Below are 25,738 nucleotides of genomic sequence, written 5' to 3'. Positions count from 1 at the left end.
TTGCAACAGAAGATACAAAATTTACTTATTTTAAAAAAACCAAACCAGCAAGACCAAGTGGAAGAGGAAATGGAGTGGGATGGACTCTGATTTATCCCACCTTCTTCAGCTAGTGATGTTCCTAGCCATGTGCCAAATGTCTGGAAGAGATGCCCAGGTCACTGATGTCTTATCCAGCATGTGACAACTGTATCATGGACCTCTCTTCCCATTCCTCTTCCAGTATTCAACTGCTTTTTAGCTCCTTCAAGGCTACTGCTTCACAGGATGAAATTAGAAAACAATTCTTGTGGACCTAAACTGTTTCCTCATGAAATAAGTTCTCTTTGCAAAATTGTCTTCATCACATGTTTATGTTTTTTTCCATCCAATGGGCCAATAATGATAATAATTATCTTAATTTTTCTTGAACAAAAGCTTTCACTATAAAGGGAAAATCATTATAGTTGTGACATAAAAAAGGCAGAATGAGGGAGATATGTGAAGGACAGAAACAGTAAAAAGAAAAAATATAATTAAAAATTAATTGAAATTTAGTAGAGCTTATATCCCTATTAGAAGGAGTCAATTGAGCCTAAAACATTCGCAACCTATATACATCAGAAGTTTTTAGTTTTCATATATATGTTCCTAATGTCTTACTAGGAAATCAAATTTTGAAGTCCTTAACTCAATTTTTATTCACTTCTCACTCAGACAAAACTTTAATCAACTTCAATCAAGACCTTGCCCCAGCATGCTAGATGAGCTGTGTCATGTTTTATTGCCATCAGATGATAATAAAAAGTTACTGCTATAAAATATAATGAGGTAAAGGACATTTGATGCTGAATGATTTAATAACACTATGTGCTTATACAGCCAAGCAAGAATCTCCAACTGCTGTCCAAACAATCATGAATGCATTTTAAGAACAATGTCTGTGATTTAGTAAATTTTAGCTTATTTTAACTTTCCTGATAAAAAGGCACTGCTGGGTTAGATGGGTGAAACACAAGTCTCCTAAACTGAGGGATCCAAAGCCCAGCCATTTCTACATGTGCTGTGGCTCTGCCTCAGTGTGGGCACATCGTCACAGGCTTTCCTCAGATTTCCTGATGCTTTGATTGGGAAGTTATTTTGTCTCAGATCCACCTTATAGAGAATTTTTTCTGTCCTCAAGATTCCTTCAAAGTTCAATTTACCCTGCTTGGTTCATTTGCTCATTGTCAGGACTGGTATGCTTGGAGCAAAATCTCCTTTTTAGAATTGCAGGCTGGCCATCTACTCAGGTTTGAAAGTATTGGTTTCTTTTTCAAAGCTCCAAAATTACTCTCACTGTGTTTCATAAGTTAATTTCACATGAAAACAATGCACAAGGAAATGTAGCAGAGGTATTGAATTATTTTTACTATGACTTGTTTCTTCCTTCCTGTTATTTTTTATTGTTCTTTAAGCAGAAGATGAATATATCTGAATCAGGAGCCTTCTGCTCACAGTGGAAATGTTCAAACTGCAATCATAAAATTCCATTAGGCTGTCATTGCCTTTTCAGGCCTTCTAGTCAGAGGAGCTTGCTTACTGTCAGAGATCAGAGATCACAGCCTGCTACAGACACAGACTCACAATGAATGAAAGAACACATTAGGGTTTGTGAAGGCTAAAGGCAGGGCTCTACTTTTTATATCCTACAGCTTTAGGTGCACAGCTGTAACAGTAATAAGCTATCAGAGGTGTGGTATCACTTCTGAGTATTAGGGAACTACCAGGCCCTAGAGAGTTCGAGATGGAAAAGATCTACTGTTTCAGAGAACCTGTATCCATGCTGTGAGGAGATAATGTATCTTTCTGCCTAATCTTTTGTGGTGTCAACTTTCATTCAGGTGATTGTTAATCTCTTTGACTCCTACTCAGTCATTTTCGTGGTTTCATCTGACCTTCACTCCTATCCAGAACTGATAGATTCCTTATGTCCTTAAAGCCTTTACTGAGAAAAGCCCACAAAGTGCTGACTTTTCTTTGATAATCAAAGCATGACCTAATATATCACATGAAATTTCATCTGATAGAGCCTGCCCATTTGTCTTTCCTATGGTTTCCAAGTAGGTGACAACTGGGACTTCATTGTGTTGTTTTCCTTTTGGTCCTCTTTTTCTCCCCCACCCCACGATTTCCAGCGTTAACTTCTCATATCTCCTCTTCTCCCCTCTTCCTCCTCTTTACTGAATTTCTTGCAGCATTCTTTCTTGTTTATCCCAGGATCTGCCACAGCCCAAATTTCACTTCTTCTCTTATCTGGCTCTCCATCTCCAGTGAAAGCGTATTTAGTCTGTCTTTCTCCAGCACCACCGGCTCTTGAACAAAGCAATTTAACTTTCCTCACAATGTCCAAGTCCACATCCTATGGCATCTGCTTGTCTCTACATTTTGATGTCATCAGCTATACTGAAAATCATGTTGATATCAGAATATATTATAAAATTCAGAATATGAAAGGTGTTTGGCTGTATTTTGCAGTATTTTGTTGAGTAGTGAGATGTAAACAATAAATTTCATAATATATCTACTTCTACATTAAAGATTGTCCTTTGTGAAATGAAAATATCTATAGAGGCAAAATCTAAGATTTCAGTTCTCCTTTTCCTAGCACTTGTGTCCCAGTGTGCTGGTTTTGACTGGTATAGAGTTAATTTTCTTCATGGTAGGTGGTAAGGGGCTGTAGTGTATTGTTTTGTGTTTATCCTGACAATAGGGTTGATAATATAGAGGTATTTTTGTTACTGCTGCTGATCAGTGCTCACACAGCATCAAGGTTTTCTCTGTTTTTTGTGCTGCCCATTCAAGGTGGAGTCTGGGGATGCATGAGGGGTTTCCAGAACTCTGGACCCCAGTTGACCCCAAGGATATCCCAGACCATATGGCATCATGGTCAGCATACAGAGCTGGGGGAAGAACAAGGGAGCTGTGTAGGGAGACATTTGGAGTGGTGGTGGTTGTCTTCCCAAGTCAATGTCACATGGATGGAGCCCTGCTGTCTTGGGGATGGCTGAGCCTGCCCATGGGAAGTGGTGAATGAATTCCTTGTTCTGCCTTGCTTTGCTTTGCTTTACTTTGCTTGTGTGCATGTGGAGCATTTGCTTTACCTATTAAACTCTCTTTTTCTCAACCCTTGTATTGTTTTTTACTTCAACCTTTCCAATTCTATCACTCATCCCACTATGAAGGTGTAACACCAGAGGGAGCTGAGCAAGTGGGTCTCTAGGGCTGAAGCTGCTGGCTGGGGTTAAACCACAACAGTTGGTTAAAAGTCTTTTTGTGTTTATGTGTATACGATTTTTATTTTATAACAACATAGTTTTAATTTTATGCAAAAAATTATATTTGAAATTCTTTTTTTCAAATTATATTTGAAATTCTCTTTTATAATTTCAGAGTATTTTGTTGTCAAGCAGGAACTGATACACATTTCTATTCTCTCTGCTTCCTGAAAGGAACCTTACAGTCCCAGAGTGACCCTTTGGTAGCTATTCTCAGCACTGGTGAGTCATTCATTAGAGCTTTTGAGTCATAGACAGTATCAGTTTCACATAAGCATCAGAATCACAACTCCACTTGCTATGTAAGAAATGAAAGCAACAGTCGGAGACTAAATAATTTGGCAAAAGTATCTGGTTTTTTTTTTGCTTCTCCGCATCCTAATTTCACATCTTCTGAAGCCTGTAGATATTCATTATTAAAATGTATTTTGTCACCTGCAAACTTTATTTTGATCAGCTTGCTAAGAAAAAATCAGATTTATTGGGCTTTCCTGTGCTGTAGCTAGAGCAGTTTTCTCCAGGCAAAGGATGTTTTGCAGTGATATTGTATGTGGGTTTATTCCTTTGAGAGGTTATAGTGAGTTGTCTAAGGGATAAAAGAACTGCACTTTGTGGAACAACTAATTCTAGGACAGACTTCTATCTAATCTAGAGTCATAAAACAGGTGAAAGAATGGCTATTTGAAAGGAGAATCTTAGAACAATGAATGAATGACATTTAGATTCTTTTAGCAAGAAAAATAATTCACAAAAAATTTCAGTTAATTTATTAACTTACCTGCAAGTGGCAGCCTTTTCAATTTTTATTTAGTAAATTTTAAAAAAATTAAATTCAGTACAACAGAAATGAAATGCAAAACTTCTCTGCAGACAAATTTTACCATTCTCCTGTGCCATCCTTATTTAACATCCAGAGACTCATCCCAGGGGGATAACAGACACTCTTGTTTTAGAAAGAATAATTTTCACTGTGAAAGGACAGACTATTGAGAGGCAGGGGGATGACAACGGGACTGAAGTCCGAACCTCCTGCAGCTGGGCAGCAGCGGAGCGCAGCAGGGCTGGCGGCTGCTCTGATGGTTTCTGGTACCGAGTCACACTTGATGCTCTCTCTGCTGGGCTGCAGGTGGTTGTAGTTTCAAAGGGCTGTGGGAACAGAGCTGAAATAAATTGTTCCTTTAGTGAAGAGTACTTTCTGTAGCCTGCTTGCAGCATGATACTTGCCATTGCGTCCAGATATCACCTATACATAAAGTCTCCCTCAAAGTTATATTCAGTAAGAAAAAATGCTGTTTCTAAAATGTCAAAATAACCTGGAAAATCTTGGATGTATCTCATTTTTTTGTTTTACTTTTTCATTAAGGAAAATGTCCATTAATTATTCTGTTCACTTTTATTTTTTCAAGGTAAACCAGAATTCTTTAATTGTCCACATTAGTTCAGCAAAACACCAAGCTAAATTTTCCTATTGTATTACATTCCCAGCAGAAGTAAATGTTATAAGTCCTGTTTTTCCTGATTACTATTCTTCACAGGAAATTTAATATTCCAGAAGTCTTTGCAACAATTTTCACTCTGAGATACATGGTCAATAGGAAAAACGTGTTGCTTTCACAAGGGAAGAATAGTTCAGCTAAAGAAAATGTAGTCATTGGCTCACTAGGCTATAAGGAAAGGCAGTTTAATGGTAAAATTGCTTGAGAAATATTTTTGAGTTTTTAACAAATAAAAACTTGTAATTTTTTTTTTTTTACCAGAAATGTTAAAATATAATATTCTTGAAAGCTCAAATGGGACAATCTTAAGTGTGTTTATCTTTATGTATGTATGTATTCCCATTGCACAGAAATTTGGAAATATAAATTACTTCGCACTAGTGTAATGTGAAGAAAACAGTGAAATGTCAGGATTATGGGCAGGGTAGAAATTCAAAATTTTTTCACCCACATAAAAATTTGTCAGAATTTTTTATTTTTCAAACTGTTTACTGATTTGTTACTCAGGACATGTCTTTAATAACACCAGGTGAAACATGCTCTTCATTCAGGTGACAAAGTCTGGGGACATTGATTTGTGTCTCCATTTTGGTCCCCACCTGAATTTATTTACAAGCTCAAAGCAAATTTCATATAGTTGGGAACTTGAGAACCCTCTTTGCTCAGAGGGCCTCCTTCACTTGCTGAACACCTTTGCATACTTCATGAAAATTAAAGGATTTTAAAAATATTTACAATCTTATTACAATGCCAGCATAGTAGTCCTATATTTTAAAGGGGAAAGAAAGGAAACAATTGAAGGACTGTAAAGAAAGTACTATGAAAGTCTACCTACGTCTGGATATTTATGTCTGCAATTTCACCTTCACAGTCCTGCTTTTAGTTATAAAATACAGCAGCACTCCTTAGAAAATAAAACACCGATTTAAAAATATAGTCATCTTTAACTTCTATGTTGCTTTAAGGAGCATCTGCTTTGCTGTTGTGAAAATGAAGATAAGAAATTAATTTAAATATTGGACCCTTGTACTATAAGCTTATTTTTCTAATTATGCGTTCAGAATGTTTTTTCCCAGACTAAAGCTCTTATGTCAGAAAATATAAGCAACATCACCTAACATTTCACAACTGGGACCTTGCATTGACTGTGTTGGAAAGAAACAAAGATTGAACCCCTGATAGAAATTATACTTTTAAAAAGCAGCACACCCTTGAAAACAGGGAGCAGTAGGTTGTTTGTATGACAGATTTAATTTCTTGGTGTGCTTTGGTAGGAGCTACACTCAGTAGCATGTAAGCACAACTGAAGGGTGCTGTTCAAAAGAGATTTAAGTCAGTTTTTGAAAATTGGAAGCTGAAGAAGAAGCTGGGTTTACACAACAGATGAAAAATTTTGCCTTAACCATCTTATGTAGAAATTTTTTGAAGGTTGGAAAGCTCCTTGTTCAAACCATGTCTGATAAACATAGATACAGAAATTCCCTGTGGCAGAGGAAACTGTTGACTTTAATACAAAAAATTAATCTTTTATAACTGTTCCAAAACCCACTTATGGATGAGAACTTTATAGTTGCTTGCAAAGAATTTTTCCAGCCTCCAAATCAGGATTTCAGACTGATAAATATTGGTGCCAGCTTTCTTGTAGAGAGGATTATGGTAAATCCTATTTCTACTCTGAAAAAGCCTTTTAATTAATTACCTGAAGTTTTAAAATGTGACAGTATAAAGGTCTGTAAAAGAATAAAATTCATCAGACTTAGGATGATGGGAAAAGCAACAAATATGTCTCTAACACATTAGTTATGTTAGAGTAGATGGAGGTAGGTGAGAAGAAAGATAGAGAATATAAAATTAGTGCTATGAATGAGTGCTTCCTTAGTTGTAGTGAGAAAACATATGAGTAGCAACAAATATGTTTGAGGAAGAGAAGGTGCAGAGCAATCTTCTGAGAGATGACAGAAGCAAAAAAGACCTCAGATCCAGGTTCTCTAAAACACTCATTTGTGCATGTCCACACACACATTTAGTCCATCTCTTCAGCAGCAGAAATCTCAGGACTCTGCTGCAAAAATATCTACTTTCTGCCAATTTTCTTGTATCCAACCCCTGGCTTAGTATCTAGAAGTTTAGAATCATTAAGTAATCTTTATCACTCCATGTTTGGCATCTCTAGGTTCAAATCCTAGCAGAGTTTAAAAGACTATAAAGTTGACACTGAACAAACAGTAGAACTCACTTGATGAGACAATTAGCATAGATTTCTTGTAAAAAAGCAAATTTTGTAGCCTGTTAGATATTCATTATTATAAGCAAATCTAGTGATTCCTGTTAATACTATAACCTTCATTCTACTTAATTTAAAGTCCAATCAGCACTTGCTTTATGGAATGTCAAAGAAACTCTGAAGCAAAAATTACACTTTTAAAATTCTTGTAACTCCTAAACTAAAGAAGAAAAAAGAGGTCAAAAGAAAATAATACATCCATGAAAATATGCTTGTGTTTTTTAAGAGATAAAAATTAAGCAGTCAAAATGAACTTGTTCTAAAGCACATAATCTCTGTCACCTTGTGTCCTGATGAGAATGATTCTGGCTATAGTAAGCGAAATAATCTGTCCACTGTGAGTAAATTTATCACAGACAAAAAGTCACATTTATCACCATGAAGGCACTTTAAATACCTCATGTAAAGTTGTTGCAGAAGATTTCAGTTTAACAAGTGTTTCACATCTAATTTTTTTTGTGTGTGTTTGTTTAAATATAAAAGAAAAAACTCAACTCCGAAACCCTGGAACTTAACATTTCAATATTATTTGCTATTTCTCCTGGTACAACCCATTGAATTTGTCAGCTAACTTGTGCACTATTTTAAGTGCCTAATAAAGTGATGGTTGTAAGGGGAATCACATAGTTGCTTATATATGCAAGGCAGAAAGTTTAAAGATAGGCAAAATGAATCTGTCTCCTGAGGTACCTGTTTTTCTTTGTTAAGCATAAAGAAAATGTAGGCTCCTACTTGAAGGATACCTTTTCATTAGACATGTAAAATTTAAGACCTCATTAAGGTGTTTAAGAAGGGTAAAGCAGATCCAAAGCAGGTCTGTCTAGTTTTTGCCATTCCTTTAGAGAGTTTACCTTGATCTATGTCTCATTTTTTGCCTACTTCTCCAGAAAGCGAAATTCTGGAATCGCATTTTTGACTGACTGCACTTTGCCTGCCCTTTGCGACTCATCAGGTCTTATAAACAACTCCTATATAATAAGACTTGCTTGTGTAGTAGTTAATTTCTTCTTTCCATAGGAAGCAAAATAAATTTATAAGTCAGGTTAGGACAGAAGGATTCCTTACATAGTTTATGAGGAGTCCCTCCTTACCTGAATTTGTTGTGAGGCTCCGGAGGGCTCATTTCCAGTGAGTGGGAAATGCTGAGGGCAGCAGGCACTGGGCCGCTTGCACAGAGCTGTGTCACTTGGGTGATTTGTTTTGCACTGCCCTGTGTGGGCTTGTTAAAATTTTGGGATGTCACCTGAGCAATATGGTATTTTTTTAGGGAATCCTTTCTCACTACAGCAGAGAAGAAGAAAGGCAGTACAACTTACTCCTCCTTACTTGATGGGAAAACTTCTTGAGGGCATGGATTTATATTAGTCAGATCTAGTGACCCTGGCTTTTATTTTCATGCACTTACCACTCATACTAAATAAATCCATGCTTGCCTTCTAAGCTGGGGACATTTGAGTATGAACTGCTATAATATTTTATAAATAAGCTAAAAGGAAGGTCATGAATTGCTGCTGGAACAGAACCTAGGTCCTCATATAATAAGTTTTAATCTTAACAAATCATCCATATGGCCTCTCAGAGTGAATATGTTTTTCATCGTGAATCTCTAAGTACTAAACCACAATTTTTATTCTTAAGTCAAGGATAACAGCTAAGAAAACTGATCTCTAGCATATGACTGGCAATTAGGAAGCAGTTGTATGATCTAAATTGAACACGTGTCAAGATCTTTTTTCACAACTCTGATAATATAAAATGCCTCTGTTATTTAAACGCACTTGACCTATGGAAAAAAAAGTCAGGAATACATGGATACTCAAATTCTATTCGTTTTTAATTTATTTTTTTTCTACTTCATTTGCTGCTGGTAATGTCATGAGAAAGTATACCAGAACACAAAGTTCAGACTCAAGAATCGTGAAAAAATATTTTGCACATAGTACAAAAATCACCAAAAAGCCAATATTGAAGTATTTAATCTCCCTTCTTTGGCTTGGTTATTTACTCACTGAATTAAAATAAATGAATTTCAAAAAAGAAAAAAAAAAATCACTGGAAAAAACCTTTACTGACACCAAAAGGGACACCAGACACATCCTGTAAACTCAAAATCTAAGAAATCAGATGTCGAGAGAGAAGTTTCCTGAACTCTATCACTTTTTCTTTGTTTGAAATACTGTCAGCAGCATTCCCCCAAACCCCCTGAACTTTTTACTTTCATCTGCAACAAACATCAAAAAGAAAGCTATTCCAGCTCACAGACTGGTTTATATAGTTCCTCAGGGTCTCAGGCTTGTAAAGGCAGAATTCTTCCCGAGTGCACGGAGCAAGTGTGAGTCAGAGAGACCCATCTGTTGATACAAAGAGCATGTGAGGTCAGCCTTAAGACTCTGAAGTGTGAGTTTGATGAAGTTCTTGTTTATGCTACTAGAAGGTTTCCAGTAAATGATACAAATCCTATACCTAGTTCATTTGCCAGCACATATTTCATGCCTGCAATGTATCTTCCAGAAAAATCACATTAAAGTGTTTTTTTCCTTTTCTTTCTTCCCTTTTTTTTGTCAGTTTCCTTTTAATTATTTATTTTCTTCATTCACTAATTCACTTATAAATAGCACTGCTACCACAGGAAGTGATAGAACCTGATAAGACATTTTATGGGCTGACAAAATTGGCCGTTCTTATGCATTAGGCAAGGCAGAGATGTAGAGAGGATACACTAATCCTAAATATTAGCATAAACATCTCTTAGAGATCCCATATTTATATTTAAATATGGATGAATTAATACACTATCAGAAGGTATTGAAATGTTACTAGAATGAGTAGTACATGAGCCTACCTTGGGTTTTAAAGCTATTAGATAATTTTCATAATGTGTAAAATACTTTAAAAGATGGTTATAAGTAAAATCTTCAATAAAATACAACTGCAATCACATGAGATATTAAAAAGTGGATTTCTCTTATTTTATGTCATACTTAGTTACTGAAGATTTAGTCTTAGAGGTGATTAAATGCTTTGGCTGAAGAGAAACATATTCATATGAAAATATTGGGCTGTGCTAATATAAAAATAGTACACAATTTGTGAGTATTAGCTGTTTTTGTGGAAAAGAACCCCCTACCAAAAATACCATATTGTAATAGTTAAAATAGGACTGAAAGGCAATGAGGTAGATAGATATAGAGAATGTTTTCCATATGCAGGGAGACTAAATTGAATGGACCTCTTCCTCTTGGAAAAAACAACTTTGTGGAATATGACAGTTGCATAAATTTATTGTGGAGAACAGGGAATAGTTGGATCTCTTGCAGCATGGGAACTCAGGAGAACACATACACAATAAAGTTATCAGGTAGTGAGTTTAAAATAAACAGAATGAAACACTTTTCCGTATTGTTGCATAACTGCACTGTGAGGTAATTTTCCACAAAATGTTGCGGATGCCAAAAATATAAATGGACATAAACAGACTTTAGAGAAATTCATGGGAATACATCCATAAGTAACCCAGATGCAATGTCTGGCTCAGGAAATATTCAAACTGGTTGCTGCTGTAGCTGAGAGAACAGATCAAGAGTCAGACACTTTATACATGTCTTATTTTTTCCATTTTTCTCTATATTCACTAGTAGCCAGAGACTTTCCAATTCACCCCATAATGGGTGGGGAAAAATGAAAAACACTGTCTTGTATTTGTTGTTTTTTCAGATGAACTGTGAATTTTTTACACAATCTATAGAAAATACAGTACATACATAGGACAGAATTTTGAAATTAACTACTTTTTTTTTTTTTATTACTTTGTTTTTCCCAGTTCTGCTTCATCATTTTGCCTTAGCACTACAGTGGGAGCAGGCTTGCTCCCCTCCATAGCCTGATGGCCAAGATGCTTGGGCCCCCTGAAGGCAGGGTCAGACCAAGGTTCACTGTCCTCCAGTGAACAATTCCAGCATTCTGTGAAGAAAAATGAGAGCAAAGGCCTTTTGATAAAAAATGTTATTTCATAAAAATAAGCATTTATAGCCATTTCTCCTAACATTAGCCATGGAAACGTAACTCATCCAAACCCTTGGACTATCTACAATGAATTTTCATTTAGGTTTCTTCTGTAGTTAATAAAACAATAAAAGTGTGAAGGATGAAAAGACTAGCTCAGTTCTTATTTTCTTTCTTTCTTTCTTTCTTTCTTTCTTTCTTTCTTTCTTTCTTTCTTTCTTTCTTTCTTTCTTTCTTTCTTTCTTTCTTTCTTTCTTTCTTTCTTTCTTTCTTTCTTTCTTTCTTTCTTTCTTTCTTTCTTTCTTTCTTTCTTTCTTTCTTTCTTTCTTTCTTTCTTTCTTTCTTTCTTTCTCTTTCCATTGAGTTCACAATAATTTGTTTGCAACTAATTAGCAACTTTTTATATAGCTAAAGGGTAAATGTGACCCAAAATGTCCAATTTCCCAAATGAATTCCCTCATCAGTACAGAGCGATTTTTCTCACTCAATTCTGTGACATATCCCAGAGATGAATCTCCCCAAATGCTTTGATGTCTCCTTTTGTTTTCTCCTAAATGTGATTTCCTTTCTGAAGCAAATTATCCTTTAGTCAAAGATAGTGTATTTCCAGCCCTAAGAAGCCTTTTATTAATTCATGAACTAGATTTAAAATAAACAGTAGCAATTTAATTCTCCTTTGCTTATGCTTTTTCAAGGCATCTTTGTGTACGCACCATCATCCTCCTAATAGCTGCTTGGTCAGTCTCTGCATCCCTGCATTTGCATATAAGCTGAGGCTGACAACAAAGTTTCCAGCAAGAGCCAAGTGAGGTGGTGTTCTTGTAATGTGAAACGCTTCTCTAGCAGTCTGAGACCACACATCTCATTTCATGTGGGATTTGAACAATTAAACATCTTTCAGTCTCTTAACCATCTGGACAAAATATGAACTGACAACTCAGTCTCACTGTGAGCAGGTAATGATCTCCTCAGCTTTCCTGTAGATGTAGTTTTAACACAATTTAATGTAATTACAACAGAAGATTTTGCATGAGAAGAAACAATTTAGTGTTCTATGGCACGGCATGCCTCAGCTGTGAATCTGATGGAATTCAGCTGAGCCTTTCTCTTAATATATATGTAGTACTAGAAAGCATTATGGCAGGGATTTTAAAGCAATAAATTGAAGAGGCTACTGAAAAGTATTGTTTAGTATTAGAACAGATAACAGGCCAAATCTTAATTTACATGCTACTCAATATAGGAATTTATCACATAAATTAATTCACCAGAGGAAGGATAAAATATTATCTGCACTTTCAATCTCTACCTGCCTATTTTCTGTACAATAATGCTAGGATAATCCTGGAAGGCTTTCCAGAAATCTAGAGACTGTATTGCCAAAATCTCAAAATGTATCTATTGCCATTTTATGAACTCTAGAAGGTAAACAAAGTCATATCTATCTATAGAAAATCTAAACAAGCTAGTGTCTGTATTTGCCTTTGAAAAGTCTATCTCTCTTTGCTATTTCATCATGTCCACTGATTGAAAGATATTGCTAAAGTACAGACCATTGACATTTTTAATTACCTCTTGATTTGGTCTCACAGTAAAAAAGAAACCAGAAGGGAGAATTATTATCCATTGAGTAAATGAGTCTTACAAGCTCAAATACAACATATCCTGCAAAAATATTGCTGACTCTCATGTTTCCATATTTAATAGCCAATGCACTTAGAGAATAATGTATATTTTGCACATTTTCTAATTCTTTTATGTAAGTTTATTGTCATTAGCTTTTAGAATACAATGAAGAACTGAGGCAATTCTCTGGCATGTGGCTTTTCCAAGATCCCACAGTGGTCCTTTGTCTGAACCAAAGCTGGAATTCTCCCTGTCCTCCTGCAATTCTGTCCTCTCTTGACTCCCAAGTTATTTTTCTTGTCTTCAAACTATTGTTTCTTATTCTAAGACATATATATATATATATATATATATATATAAATATATATCACACTTATTTGTTCTTTATCTTTTGAATCCTCACTTGTAATTCTCTGTCTCACAAAGCAGACACTAGTAATTTTTGTCATGCTATTTCAAAAGCAAAGAAACACTATACTCTGTTTTCTTTTGTAGCTGGCTGAAGTCTCACAATCAAACCTTGCTTCCTTCAGCTTTTGAAGGAAAATTAAAAGAAGCTTTTGCCCTGCAGTTATTGGCAGCCTCTGCAGTGGTTAATTATTCATATTTCAGGCTCAGATTTACTCTACAGCTTAATCAGCATTCCTCTAGACTTGTGTAATCTAGGAATAGTTTTATAAAGCATGGCAAAAGTGTAAATACAAAGTCACACCAAAACATTCAATGGTGGATGAATGCACCATTTTAATGTCACTATCACTATTCTGATGCTCTGAAGGGAAACAGAAATCTCTGTAGTCTGCTGTGGAAAAGATACAGATTCTTCCAAACTTGCTTTTTAATTTAGCTTGGAATTTGCCTGAGGTGTACTGGCAAACAATTGGCCTCTCCTATTTGCTCCTGGGAGGAGGTCAGGGCTCTGATGGCATCCTTGCTGAATCTATGTTAGTGCACTTCAGTTGTCCTTGGGAGAGGAAGAAAATATTTATCCTGAGATGAATAAATGGATGGCACATGGATTCAGCAATGGTTTTATCCTGAGATTGCTTCTGTTGAGTAGATCATACTACCAACCAGGCTGACCTGTTCACACATTGTCACCTCACCTCCAGCACATCAGTATTTCTGCAGTATACCTGTGGCCACCCTCTCAAGTTCTCTAGCCCCATCCTAAGATGTCTGAAAAGTTTTCAGAGTATATAGAAAACACTCTAGCTAATAATGACAGATCACTTGCATTACTGCAGGCATTTTAAAATTAAATGCACAAAATATAATTGATAATTTTGTCTCAGAGCTTCCAGGTATTGCACCAAATGTGAAGGGATTAGACCAGGTTTTGCACCCTCATCATTTCAAGTGTTAAAGTAGTTGAAGAGTCACCTGCACAATTTTTGTTTAGACAATCCAATGCTAACAGAAATTACTATTAATCAAAGTTCAGAAACACATCTGGGCTCTGTTCCCAGTATCCTGGATGCTATCACACTGTACAAAAAGATTAGAAAATTAAGAATTAAGCCAGTTCTCAGGGCCAGGAAAAGAACTTTGTGACAGGGTAGTTTGCTAGATATACACTTGTATCAAGAGGTATGATGTGAGACGTATGGAAGCCCCTGTTTGAATGGCCAGTCTGATCCAGAGAGGCCATGTGGACACAAGACATCCTGAGCCATGAGGCTTTGCTGCCAGACATCACTCTGGGCATCAGAAGCTTTATCAAAGTAATTGTAACCTAGGATTTCTGAGGTGCTTAGTCATATTGTAATAACAGTCTGGATGTGATTTTCAAGGACAAATCTTGGATGTGTCCTATGCACTGTTGTGAATTAGGTACTTCACACACTTTGTCTGAGGTCTGGCTTGGCAGTTTGTGCAGCCTCTGTTTACCTTTGCCAGGCTCTGGCAGGTTCCAGCTGGAGCTGTTGATGCTGCCTGCAGCAGGGGAAGGTGAGGTGTGCAGGCAGCCAGAAAGGATGGCTGTGGTGAGACCTGCTGCAGCTGTGAGGGGCACAGCAAAAGCTACAACTGTGGGATTCATGGAGGTATCACATGGTTGTGAGTCTGGAGTAAGAAACCCTCTGCAGACCCCCTGGAAAATGCTAGTATCTCTTTATTCCCAGACTAAATGGCATGGGTTAGCATCCTGTGAAGGTAAAAGTCCCACCAAAGACACTTGACACAAGCAAGTTGACCTTGCTTGCATGGGGACTGCAGTCATGAGGAACCTTGAGCAATGCATTTTATTTATGTTGAGAAGAATCAACCCAAAGCTGTGACAATTGCAATTTGTGTGTGCATTTTTGCCCAAGAAAAGTTGGAAAACTATAGATGAAGTTGTGAAATTCTGATTACCAGAAACCTGACGTCACATGCATCAGCCCCTGAGGTACATAATTACAGAGTTTAGGCACCAGATCTCCTTTTCAGAAAATGACAAAATTTTGATGTTTTCCACCGAATAGGAATTCATTTTTGTTAAATCACTAGTACAGTTTTCTCTCATGTCAAAATGCTGTGTTTTGTAATTTCAATTAATCGCGTTTTGTCATGTTGAGTAGGACACACTAAGAATTAATTTAATTATAATGCAGCTGACTTTGAAAATTAGCTATGATATGCAATTCAGAATGAAAAAGAAACAAATAATAAATTGAAATGAAATATTAAAATGTTTCAATCCTATTTACAGAGACTTGCATTTATTATATATTTTATAATTCTGATAAAACTGTAATTTGATAAAAAATTCATCTCCTGAATATTTTCCCCCACTCTTACTACAAACATACATTTGAAATGAGGCATAGAAAACATCAAATCTTCACAATGCCTCAATTCAGTTGTTCTTTTTTAGATTTGTGGAGGGGGACAATTTGAATCAGAACTGAAAATTGTTATCTGGAGGTGAAATAACTTACCATACAGTCATATATAAGCACAGGACTGGAAGAAGACGAGAGGCACTTTCTGCTTTTTTAACTCAGAGCTCAACAGCAGGTACAGGATGTTCTGAGGTATTACAAAACCTCGTTAATTCTCTATAAGGAAAGTTTGCCCTGGAGTTCAAAGCTATTATCCTTGAAGCTAACGATGTAAGTTGAAATTCTATGCAGCTTTGGAGCAGCATGTTTCTGCACTTACTGTGTCACCTCAGCTGAACCCTTTTGGCTCCTAGAGACTTGCTGCAGCCCATCAGCAAAATTACAGGTTATGATGAACAAATACTTCAAGTTCTTGGGTAATTTCTGGATTAATCAATGGAAATTTTTACAGCTCTAGTGTTTTTCTGCTGTAAGGATAATTATTTTTCCTATTTTGCCTTGAAATGAGCAAATGGATAACACAGACTCCAAGACTAGAGCATAAACACACATAGTTCTATAGCTTCATGTACTCATAATTTTATTCTATCACACAAGTGCTGTCCATTGAATTCCCCAGGCTCTTACTAAACCTGGAATTACTATTGGCACTTGACAGCAGGTAGAATGCTCTTTGCTTGCAGGTGCAATATGTTAAGCTGCATTCATAACACTTTTCCCCACAAGAATCATTTGTTTGAATGGTAATTCCCCCATTTTTTTCTGTTTACATGCTTGTGCTAGAAATCTATGAAACCTGGATATATATGATGTAATTGTGAATACAAGAGGCAGATGTAAATGCAGTGGACAGGATTTTGAGAGCCTGTGCTTGGCTGTGAGAACTGAGTTGTGAAGCGACCTCTGTCCAATGCTGCTGGCTGGTGCTGAGGTCTTCATTCACTGCGAAGCACAAGACAGGGCTGGCTTACACTGATTTCTGGGCTGACCCCAGTGAGGTCAGCATGGCTCATATCTAAGCAACTGTGTGCACTCCTCACAACGAAACCAGATTAAAACACACAGCCAAAACACTCCCACATGACAGCCCACTTGTACAAAATTCAGAGGTAGACTGAGATTTAAAATGTCTCTGTAGGAATTTTACTGTTTAAATTCTTGTGGCTTCCCTGCATGAGAAATAAATCCCAAGAAATTCAGACTCAAATGTTTCATCACATTATAAACTAACATTTTGCATATCAACCAACTCTTTCAATAGTCTGGCATCTTTATAGTTAGTTCTCTTGTTAATCCCCTTTTGCTAAGTTGATAATTCAAAAACAGAATATAGGTGGTATTTTGTAAGAGAATAAAATCCAAATACTATATGATGCATTTGATCAAAATCCAGGAGTTCTAAACTTTAGTCTAAAGTAAACCAAGGTCAACTGGATGTATACAACCTGCAGTCTCTGTTTGCTATTTAATTCATAAGTTGAACAGGACTTGTAATTTCTTCACTAGAATCTAGGGTAATTGTATTGTTTGGCACATAATGGAAGAAGCTCAGATTTACTGCTTGAGATAAGAATACAGTCTATACTCTTGTGAGGGCAGTGCCAGAGGTAAAATCCTCAGTGGTAATTTCTGAGCTGTGTAGTGGACTCCAAGTGGATCTGCAGTCGAGACTGTAACTCACCTCAGAGAGTGCTTGCTGCTTCAATAGAATTTTTATAGTTCTAAATTATATGAATTATAGTGGATCTTCCAGCAAAGTGCAATGTGTCAGGCAATGACATATAGAAGGTTAAAGGGGATCCCTTGAAAGGCAGTGGACCTTAGTTCAATGTTCCCTTTTCTGAAAGAAATGTCAATGCAGAGTGAAGATGAGTCTTTATAGCAGGGTTGCAACAGATTTTTCTCTGTTGGCAGATGAAGGCTCCTTTGCCAAGTTTTCCTATTTTGGCATGATGCAGTTAAAGGGACTCTTCCTTTGTGCATCAGGGCCCTATCCTGAAATAAGCGTTCCTCTTTCCTGAGAGGGGCATTTACTAAAAGTAGTAGATTGGGACTGTGTCTAAGGAATGTGGGCAATGAATAAGAGAACTGGAACCACTGCCAGTTAGGAAATCATTAAGAGGAAGTGTCAGCAGATATTTTAATGTTTATAGCCCTTTTGTCATGGTCAATGCATAAACCTTAGAGCAGATCATGACTGGTGATAAACTTACAAGCAAAGAACAGCACAGTGGAGCAGAATCTGAGGTTTGATCTAATTGCCTTCTACTGAAGACACAAATCCCAAAGCGAGGGAGCCTCTGTGAAGACTGGATATCAGCTAGACCAGATTTTAAATGAATTATTAAAATGAGCTCTCAGGTTGTTAGGTAAAAGCTGTCAATGTGGTACCTCCATGCCACCTAAGGTTTAGAAGCACTCAGTCATTAACTACACAGTGGTTTTCTTGATAAACATGGTTTATAATTCTGTTATTACTATCCCTGTAATATTTTTCTACCAAAAGGGCTGTCAAGATTGCAGTGGATATTTGCAAGTGGTAGTGTCATGTTCACTGACTTTACTTTGGTTCTCAAGATTGGATTGTTGAGGACAATGAGAAAAGTGAAATCTTCAAATTTGATGTTTCTTATGTCCATATGTAAAATCTGGTCCATACTTTCCAACTTTGACACCAATGATATTGAGATAACCTGTTTTCCCATTTCTGTTGCTGTTACAGCCTCATCCATCAGTGCCTCAGTTACTCATGCCATTGCAGTAACCTCACCAGAACTCTGCTGGCATTTACATGAGTTGGCAGCATATATCATATCTTTACAAAAGCTTCTCAGTCCTCATAGACAAAATGAGATGGGACAGTACCACAGAAAGTGACAAGTGTAGGCACTTAGTTTTATCAAGGATTTTCCTTAGCAAATGAAGAAAAACACAAGGATACCTAACTAGTTAGTTTATGCTGAAAGATCATTTAAATGTAATGATATGGAATGAAATTAATTTTGAATGAATTTTCAGACCCTTAATAGTTGCCATCTCCCAACTTTCCACAGTTTCCATTTGTACAGAAATCATGTAGAAAACATAGAAGCGATTACCCTTTGTGCTTTAACCCAGTCAAAGTTACGTATAAAATTAAAACAAAATTAGTTTGTTCTTTGTGAAATTTGATTATTGATTAAATTATTGATTATTGATAAAATAATTGGGCTTATTTTATTTACTTAAAATAAGTAAAACTTATTAAAACATCAATAACAATAACATAGTTAAAAACTATGATAACATAGTTAAAAACTATGACAAGTTTTGAAAATTAGTATCAGTTTTATGTAACTATACATGTAACTCTCAAATTACATGATGGAGTTTTTTCGTGCTTTGAAGTACAGAAACTTCATTTGCGTCATGTGCACTTTTATTTGCGAGTGAGGAGATAGGTGTAAAGCATGAGGTAGAAACATAGAGAAAATTTTAAATTCTGCATTTTTCTGTGTGGAGTAAGGATCCTTGGAGCAGATCCAGGGAATGAGACTCCAAGTGTCTCACTCCACATGCTGGAGTGGTGGCTTGGGAGGAGCCATAGTGTGATCTTTAGCCACTCTCATTCTGACCTGGCTCTGCTAGCTCTTCAGCTGAGGCATTATCTCAGGTAAACACGGGAGCTAATAGCTAAATCCAAATGCTGTAGGACTGTCAAGGCTATAAGGACACTTATTGCTTTCCTCTCAGCTTCAACATGTCTTCATAAAATATGGCTTGATTGCCTGCTATTTCCTTAAGGAGCATCCACCTATATAAGTAGTGGGGAAATAATTGTAATCCAGCCCCTCACAGTGTTACCTGGCTAGCTAATGACTACACTGTGTATGTTTCTAGAATCAACATCTTTTTGGCATCTTTTTTAATTAACTCCTTCTGTCTCCTACTAGTTCTTTCAAATGGGAGAATAAGGGCCATTTTTTCCCCACCATATACTTTCCCCAGACAGCTTCAGAATGAGATAAGGAGCAGTCTCAGTAGCTGTCACATTAATTTCGGATGCTTCTCAACCTTTCTAGCTAGATGCTTTTTAGTTTATGTTTATTTAGCGATTCTGTGGTCAAATCCATGCCTCTTTCTCTCTTTTTTCTGTCCTCCCAGGTGTTAAAAATAACATGAATAAAATAAAACAACATAAAATAAAGCAAAATAATATGGACTCTGCATGATCCAGGTCACCCATTATGTGCTTCAGCAGTATGTAAGGACAGCACCCAAGGGCCCTCTTCCAGATGGGATTGAGCTCTTGCTGAGTTCTTTTCCACCATCCATTTCCTCATTACAAGATGATGCCAGAATAGCTCAAGTACCCATAGCTCTGTGGGCATGATGGTGATGCAGAGGAATCCCTTTGCCTGTGGTCTCTGACTTGATCCATCATGGCAGTGAGCACAGAACATTACAAAGAACCTTATCTGCTGTAGGCTTATTCTATTTTTTAAAATTGTTTATTCATGACAGTGACTCAGACATTGTGAGGTATTCTAATTATCACAATGGTGTCCAAAAGAAGCATTTCTATTACCACTACCTCGATTTCAGTATTTGGACCACAGGATAGCATTTAACTGCAGCTGTTGAAATTGGCTGAATTTTTATACCAGTTGCTGAAGCTATAGTATGTTTATGTTAATCTTACAATTTATATTAGCACAAAAGTAATTGAATACTAAATCTGCTTAATTTGCATTACAAAATCATTTCAGTAAAATAATAATAAGTATGAATCTTTATTCTTATGGCATCAAAAAACCCAAAAAACCAAACCAAACCAAAACGAAACCAAAACAAAAACAAACCCAAAAAATCAACCTGGCTTTTTGTGCATAAAAGTTATTTCAAAATAGAATTAACCATGCAGAGACCTACAGGGAATTCATGCCCTTTTATCACATGACTTTTAAATAGCTTTTTCTAAGGCAGGAATCAACATGGATAATATTACAATTCAGATGGGCAAAATAAAAAAAGTGCAATTTCCTTTAATCACCTATGAATATGCATAAATAAAATATCTCCTCTGTGGTTTTGTTATCAGAGGCTTATTGCTGGTGTAGGAAAGCTTTAAAAAAAAAAAAAACAAATTGAGAGAAAGTCAATGAGCTGAGAATAGTCAATCAAGAAACCTTCCTTCATCCCAAGCAGATTAAGTGGCAAGATGATTTAAGCATCATGTAAGTATTCCACGAAGCCCACAAGCCTTATTTTATTTTTTTTAACCTTGGTTAAGACAGCATCCTGAATGACAGTTACAACAGTCCCAAACAAACAATGAAGCCTTGAGAATGGCATGTTTATTTTCTAATATTTATAGAGTGACTTGGATAACTTTGGCAAAGGAAGAGCAAATCCATCTTAATTGGTATTAAACAGCAAATAAAACTGCATAAGAGACTCCTTGGTGTAAAGAGCTTAAAGACTAATTGCAGGCACTGTGCAATGAGCAAAAGGAAGCAAGACACATGAAACATGGTGAGAGAAGAAAGGACAACAATCACTCTTTTCAAGGTCACATGGTTAGCAAATGTTAACTGCTGTGAGATGCCTTTACACATGTCATTAAGGAGACTCTGATTCTCCTTTGGGCATGGCTTTCCTTAATTTTTCAGAGCAGCAAATAAAGCTTTATTTGAAATAATATTTAACTCTTGAACATGCCAAGGGCCAATTTGCCCTTCTGAGAAAATTACCACATTAGGAATTTTCAGATCACCTGAACCATAGTATCTGTTTATACGTGCTCGTCAAATATGGATTCATTCAACCAGCCATGGACAACTGGGACTGCTATGCTATACCCCCTTTGGTAGGAAAATGCAGAAATCCTGAAGGAGTTACTCAGATGTCAAGAGGTAACTTTTAACAAAAAATGACAGTGTCCATGCTTGAATCTTAAAATAATCTTGGGATAATTTAGGGAAAGTTCAGGAGAAGCAGTAATGTTAATAGTTTGGTCAAAAAGTGTCACGAAGACGTGTGTGTAAGGGAACAGGCTTCTAGATCCAAGGAAATTGGTGCTATTGGTGGAGCAGTAACTGTGCACAGTAAAAGTCAATGTGTTTAGGAGACCTGCACATGCTGAATAGAATCATAGAGCAGAATTTTGCTTGGAAGAGACCTTTAAGATCATCCAGCTCCAACTCCTCTGCACACTCTAACTCTATCTTCCACTAGACCAGATTGCTCAGACCCCCATCCAACCTGGCTTTGGCAGCACTTCCACAGATGGGCCAGGCACAACATCTATGGGCAACCTGTTCCTGTGCCTCATCCCCCTCACAGTGAAGACATTTTTTCTAATATCTAATCTAAACCTACTCTCTTCCACTTTGAAGCCATTCCTCCTTGTGCCTGCTGCTACATGGCCTTGTAGAGTCTCTCTCCATCTTGTAGGGCACCTACAGGGACTGGAAGGTCACAATTAGGACACTTGTCGCTCAGGAGTGGGAGAGGTGATGACAGTATTCAAAGTGTGCTGTATTGATTTCCACTGACTTCTTTGGGAGCCATGAAGTTATCAACAGCTACACAAAATCAATATAAACTCTTGTCCAAAGAACCATAATAGCATGTTTACACATTTCAATACTAATATCAATTACCATCAAAAATAAAATAACGAGGACTCAGGCTTAGTGTTAATAAAAACCTTTGAGATCTTCAGATGAAAATCATTGCAAAAGGCACATATTTTTTAGTAACTTTAAGGTAAGACTAAGTTTTTTTCTTCCTCTCCAGTGTTATTACCTGTAGGATGAATTTGGAAACAAAATGCTAGGCCATGGTCTCTTTGATTTTTATGAGCAATCCAACCCTGCTATCTCATTTCAGCTGGAATTCACATATGAGATGAAGAAATTTTCTTTGGCATGTGTGATATTGTCCAGCTATTTTTACAGGAATGCTGAACACAGCTGTATGTTTCAGTCTCATAATACACTTCTTGCATGGTTACAAGATTCAGCTATTTTATACCCAATGCTCTTAAAATAAATAGGGTCAGTAACTTCCCATCTAACATTTCTGGCTCATGGAGTTTTTCAAATTGACAAATAGGTTCAGTGTGGGTTCAACACATTTTTTTAGTCTTGCATTTTGCTGGTACTTCTTAAAATTCCAATTCCTTCTCCCTTCTTCTCCCCAGGCATTGCAGATTAGATGTAAATAGACACCATTCTCATTCGTGTTACCTGTGGTTATGATTGCCTTATGACTCCTGAACTGCTGGGAAAGTATTCATTTTCCATAAACTTTTGCCTTCACTATTAACCTGCTTGTCAATTTAACATTCATTCTCCTTATGTCAATGTATTGTGTATAATTATATTCAGATTCCAGCTGATATTTTTTTCTTCAGGTGTTTCAGAGAATGTAAATAAAAGGACACTTAACAGAAATATTTTTTCAGGCTTTTTTTTTTTTTTTAATTTGATTTTAATTTTCTATTTTATCTCCAGTGTTACTATATCACCTGTGAAACCTTCATGAAGTACAAATGAGTACAAGCCTCTTTAGCTAAATAGAAGATGTTAATTTATAGTGTCTGAAAGTATGGTCCCAAGGTCAGCATAGTTTTGCCATACATTTTTCTCTAGCGTGATTCTGGCAACTTCATTACTATCTTTGTTTCTACTGTGAAGAAGAGTAAATGCCTTTGCTTCATACTAGGACAAGGTGAATCATGAATGGTTACATACTTATTATTTTTTCCTAGTGTGGCACATCTGAGTGGCAAAGAGCAACCATTTGGCAATCACAGAATCACAGATTCCACTGAGTTGGAAGGGACCCACAAGGATCATCTAATCTGACTCCTGGCCATAGGAGTCAGATTAGGACCTATGCATAGGACCATCCACAAGAATCCTATCACATGCCCAAGAGTATTGATCAAAAGCTTCTTGAACTCTGTCAGGCTGGTGCTGTTACCACTTCTCTGGAAAGCCTGTTCCAGTGCCCAATCACCTTTTTGTTAAAGGGTTGGGCTCACCTTTGGGTGAAGAACCTTGTTTTGCCACCTAATCCAAACTTCCTTTGACTGAGCTTTAGGTCATTCTCTCAGCTCCTATCACTGGTAACCACAGAGAAGAGATCTGTGTCTGTCCCTTCTCTTCTCCTCATGAGGAAGTTGTACCTGCAGTGAGGTCTCCACTCGGTCGCCTCCAGGCTGAACAGACCAAGTGACCTCAGCCACTCCTCACACAGCTTCCCCTCAGGGCCCTTCAGCATCCTCATTGCCCTCCTTCAGACACTGCAATAGTTTAATGTCCTTTTTACATTGTGGCACCCAGAAGTGCCCCAGCACTGCAGGTGAGGCTGCCCCAGTGCAGAGCAGGGCAGGACAATCCCTCCCTTGCCTGGCTGGCGATGCTGTCCCTGATGTCCCCAGGACAGGGATGGCCCTCCTGGCTGCCAGGGCACTGCTGGCTCATATTCAGCTTTCTACTGACCAGGACCCCAAGGTCCCTTTCCACAGCACTGCTCTGCAGCACCTCATTCCCAGTCTGTATGCAATAACCCCTGGCCTGACAAGTAACAGGTGCACTGTGCAGATAGCTGAAATTCTTTAATCAAAATGAATAATTCAGCAAAAGTGATTTCCCAGCTTGCAGTCATATTATAATGGAGATTTTAATGAAAAAATGTTTTGTACTAATTTCTGGTGGCTACAAACAATTTTATACCATCCTCCTTTATCCTGCATTATTTTCTTCACAAGATTAATAGTTCAGATCACCTTTGAACACTGTCATGCACAACATTCCTTATTGTGATGTGATGTTCTGCCTTCTTTTGAATTTATTCTCTTTGAGTCATGTTTCTGTAGATATTCTATCACACCTAATGGCACAGTTAGCTCAGTCACACTGTTCTTAGACTGCTTTACTGTAAGTATTTTTATGGAGATGCTGTATAAGTCTTGATTTAATTTTACATATTGTAGTGTAAATGGTTCTGCTAAACTGAGCAAGCTGAACTTATGTCACTAAAGAGAACACATTATGTTCATATATGGCTTTGATTTAGGATTTATCAGTTTCTATTAACTGTATTAGTAGGTAGTATTATACAAAACTTTTCAGTATGAAAACTGGCTTTATGATTATTAAACTCTGAAAATTACTCATTATGTGGTGGAAACCTTGTATTCAGATTAAATAGTTTTGTTATTCTGACATAAATCAGCTCTTCTCTTTCTGAAAATACCTAGTCTTGCCCATCTAAAGATAACATTACAGCTGCTTGTTTGTGAAGCTCAACTACCTTAATATGTGATTAGATAGGTACTTGGAATCAGTTTGGGAGGGAGAAAGGCCATGACCAACATAATTTCAGAAATTTGCCTTCTGCCATGTTTTGAAAATTACTAAAATATGACCAAACAGTCAAGCTTTTAAAAGTTTCTGTTTACATCCTTTCAGAGAAAAAGACTATAAATAGCTAGATTATTTCCTTGAGGATATTTTGTTTTGTGCCCCAGCAAAACTGGGCACAGAAAAAATGGGAAGAGAGATTAAGGAAGACAGAGATGGGAGTCAAAGGTACGGGGAAGGGATCTTCTCAAGGGAATGGATGGAAAGCAAAGGGAAGCAGAGCTACAAACAAGCCTATCACAGCTGGAATAAATGTGTTCCATAGCCCAGGATGGCACTTAACATTCTTTTATTGTCTAGCAAGTGCCTGTAATACATACAGGAAATGGAGGGTTATTTAGCCTATGGAAACTGGGGCACTACAAAGAACAGATGTCTGATCCTCATATGAGATATTTCCTCCATAGCACTTCTGCTCTATTCAATCCATTGGTCAAATTAAGGCACTGACCAGATACCTCCTGCAAATTATTTTTTGTCTTTATGACTGAGTTCACACATAATTAACACTGATATGGTTAATATTTAGAGAAGTGATGATGATTTCTGCTTATGACATTGCAATATCCAAGACCTATAAATTCTGTGGAAAAAGAAAATAATTTCCTCCCTTCTAACCACCTCCACCCAGCCTGAATTTTACTCTGGAATAGTCAGAGACTATCATTCAGGGCAATTGCCCAGAGTGTGAGACATCAAATTTTAAATTTCTGCTTTAAACCAAGGTGAAAATTACTTGAACCTTTGTCTTTCACACTATTTCCTGGACTATTTTATGAAAAATAAAATTTTT

The 25,738-nt window shown here is 36.9% G+C and overlaps 1 long non-coding RNA gene across 1 annotated transcript in view; it reads right to left on the bottom strand.

The window, feature by feature from the left end:
• Positions 1–3,289: 3,289 nt before the first annotated feature.
• LOC140683571 (uncharacterized) overlaps positions 3,290–25,738 on the bottom strand; it is a 37,106-nt gene continuing 14,657 nt past the window's right edge. The window contains exon 2 of the long non-coding RNA XR_012054739.1: positions 3,290–4,456. This is a non-coding gene — a long non-coding RNA (uncharacterized lncRNA). The remainder of the gene's footprint in view (positions 4,457–25,738) is intronic.

Source organism: Taeniopygia guttata, chromosome 3 (assembly GCF_048771995.1).
Source record: "Taeniopygia guttata chromosome 3, bTaeGut7.mat, whole genome shotgun sequence".
NCBI classification, from domain to species: Eukaryota; Metazoa; Chordata; class Aves; order Passeriformes; family Estrildidae; genus Taeniopygia; species Taeniopygia guttata.
Note: the sequence above shows the minus strand (reverse complement) of the source record. Positions and strands in the feature narration are given on the sequence as shown.